The sequence below is a fragment of the Bison bison genome, unplaced genomic scaffold, assembly GCF_000754665.1.
Source record: "Bison bison bison isolate TAMUID 2011002044 unplaced genomic scaffold, Bison_UMD1.0 scf7180017864469, whole genome shotgun sequence".
In the NCBI taxonomy this organism is placed as follows: domain Eukaryota; kingdom Metazoa; phylum Chordata; class Mammalia; order Artiodactyla; family Bovidae; genus Bison; species Bison bison.
In genome coordinates this window covers 5,487,831-5,490,859 of record NW_011495030.1, presented here as the reverse complement: position 1 = coordinate 5,490,859, position 3,029 = coordinate 5,487,831, and the positions used below count along the sequence as shown (strand labels likewise).

The 3,029-nt window shown below is 63.0% G+C and overlaps 1 protein-coding gene across 1 annotated transcript in view; it reads right to left on the bottom strand.

Annotated features, from left to right (window-relative positions):
• Positions 1-2,418, bottom strand: part of SMARCA2 (SWI/SNF related, matrix associated, actin dependent regulator of chromatin, subfamily a, member 2) — a 183,535-nt gene extending 181,117 nt beyond the window's left edge. Inside the window, exon 1 of the mRNA XM_010860733.1 lies at positions 2,287-2,418. The gene's annotated coding sequence lies outside the window, so the exon portion shown is untranslated. The remainder of the gene's footprint in view (positions 1-2,286) is intronic.
• Between the last annotated feature and the right edge of the window lie 611 nt (positions 2,419-3,029).

Here is a 3,029-nt window from a genome sequence, read left to right as displayed (position 1 = left end):
CCGGCCCCCGCAGCCGCTGCCGCTTCCTCCCTCGCGCGCGTCATGTCACGGCGATCAAACATGTCTGTGTGCGCTTCGCTGCTGTGACTTCCTGATTCTCCGCTGCTCGCGCGCGCACACTCACAGCCACACGCACACGCCACCCCCACCACTCCTCCACCACCAAACCTCGCCTTGTCCTCCCGCGGCTCCCGGGCAGGGCACGAGCAGGAGCAGCTGCCCGCGCCGCTGCTCGCGACGCACCGGCCCCAGCGCGCACAACACACACTCACACTCACGCGCAGACACACTCGCTCCGGCCCCGAGGGCGCCGAGACGCGAGCTGCGGGAGCTCGCCGCCCCCTCCCACCCTCCCTCCTTCCTTAGTCTCCCTGCCAAACTTTTTTTTTCCTGCCTGATCCACGTCCAACTTCCCTCCACCCGCCACCCCCACCACCCCCCCTACCAGCAGTCCGGCCAGCCCCGGGCTCACCAGGATCGGCTGCAAACTGCAACCAGGATAAAAATAATAATGCAATCCAGGCGGTGGAGGCGGAGGCGAGTGCGCAGACACTGGCGGGAGGCAATTTCCCCGCGTGTGCCGGAAACCGGTCCAAGTGTCGGGACCCAGGAGCGGTTGTCCCCCTGGAGCCCGCACTGCTGCGCCCCGCCCCGCGCGGTGCAACTGCGCCCAGGCTGCGAGGCCTGGTGTAGGGCACCCAGGGCGCCCCACTTGGTGTGCGCCCGCAGACAGAGGGTGACTACGGGCTGGCGCGCCGGACTGGTTATTTGGGGAAGTGCATCGCGACACCTTTGCAGATGGCATGGCCGTGTTTTGCAACGCAACCGGGAGGAGGGAACACGGCGAGATGGAGGGGGAAGCAGAGGAGGGAGTAAGCCAGGTTGGGATGGGAATAAAGCAAACTCGAAAGCAGGGAACAAGAAGGAAGCGGTGCGTGTCATCTCTGGGGGCAGGCTCCCTCCCGGTCTCCCCGCCTCCTGCCCTCACCAGCCTCCCCATTCGCCCCCCACCCCCTACCCCGCGCCAGCCCTTCCCTTCTACAGCGAACGCCACAGCACAGTGTGTGCGCGGGTCCTGTTTGTGACAGTCAGGCAGAGAGGATTATCCGGATCATGGCCTCCCCGGCCCGCAGCCACCGTGACTCTCCCGGGCCCGGGTGCTCCCCTAGCATCCGGATGATCGCCGGCGACCCACGCCCGAGGTTCCGGCAGCCCAAGCTAGGGAAAGATGCAGAGCAAAAGAAAACAAACCCGAGAAGGCGGAGGGCAGGATAACAGCCCAATGAGCACCTCCGACCTCCTTCTTCAGGACCTCCTCCCTCTTTTCCTCCCTCCCAGCAGTGTGGCCGGGGCTGGACACCCCGAACTTCAACACCCGAGCCCGCGCGGCCACCAGGTACCAGGGGCAGGGTCGTCCGCAGTGCCCCGGGTGCAGACCCCCGGCAGCCCCTTTGCCTAAAGGCCTGCCTACGGGTCAGCGTACCCATCCCTGCTCGCAAAGTGGAGGTGATGCCTCCGATCCCGCACGCAGCGGCCCCGCGGCGGTGGCTGCCACCGCCTCGGCGAGCCAGCTCCGGCTTCTCCCACCGCGACCAGCTCTTGTCTCCGCACCCGGAGCCCTTTAAACAAGTCCTGGGGAAGCTGGTGGCAGCCGCTTTCGTTGGCGCCCAGCCGTCAGCCCGGGCTCCTCGCCCTCTCCTCCCGCTCCCCTTCCAACTCTTCCCGGGAGGACTGCTCTAGTAGAACCGTAGCGTTTCCATACTCTTCTCGGTCCTCCTGCCACCTCCTCCCCCCAACCCGTTTTTAAGGGAATGAGGGGATTGCAACCTTGCCGAGCGCGTGCGTGTGTGTGTGTGTGTGTGTGTATGTGTGTTGCAACCTTCGTTGGCAGCGCATCACTGATTGCCTACCTAGGGTCAAGGCTGTGGTTTGTTGGGATTTTCCTCCCCTTGCCTCCTCGAAGTAGTAATTATTACTATTATTATTAGAACAGCAAGCTTCGGATGAAACTTTCGCGTTTCTTCCACTGCCGCCCAGGAGCTGTCGTTAAGAGCATTCCACCTGAGGCCCGCGGGGTAGGAGGCGGGCTTTTTTTGTTGTTGTTGCTGCGGCGGTTGGCCCGCCTGTTTGTTTTGGTCTCCGTGCATGCACAATAAATAATAATTAGGTTAATAATGAATAATCCCCGGCGAAGGCGGCGCGGTGCCGGAGGGGTTTGTGCGGCGGCTGCAGCCCGGAGGCCGGAGGGAGGGGAAAGAGGAGAAAGGAGTTGTAAGTTATATTTACCTTGCTCGCGAGGAGTGTGCTGGCTGAATCTCTTCCCTCTCTGAGTCACCCAGAGTACAGAAACAGAGGGAGAGAGGACTAGATTATGAATATGACTTCATTGATGACAGCCATCCCCTCCTCTTCCTAAACTCCGGCTCCGCCCCGCGTCCCACCCTCACCGCCTCCGCGGGCGCCGGAAGACGCGCCGCAGTTGGTCCAGCGAGCCGCTCCTCCCTGCCCGCCCGGGCGCGGGTTGGCGGGAAGCGCCTGTCACTCGCCCCGCTCGGCGACTCCCGGAGCTCTGGGAGGGAGGAGGGGGCGGTGTGCAAGAATGTGGATCGAGACAGCTCTACAGTATGCGTGGATCTGTGTGTATCTGCAAGGCGCCGGCTCCCTGGCCGTGTTTGTGCCTGGAGCAGAAAAACTGCGCAGGACGCTGAAAGCCCCAAGCCCTGATGGAGGGAGTTGGGCGCCCGTTATCCTTCCCCGGCAGTCTTCCGGGGCCCCTGCCGGCCTCCTCACGGGAGGCTGGGAAGCGGAGGAGGCTAAGTGAAAGGGAGGGCAGCCGTAGTAATAGCGCGTAGTAGTTTAGGGGTATGGGAAGAAGGTGCTGGAATTTCACTGTGCCTCTGCCTGCCAGAGCGAGCCTGCGGAGGTAAAGGGAGGGGACGGGGGGAAGGCTCCAAGTGGCACCCAAGCTGTTTGTAGCACAGTGTTGACCATGAAAAAAAAAAAAAAAAACAGGCATCGACGTGCTGCCC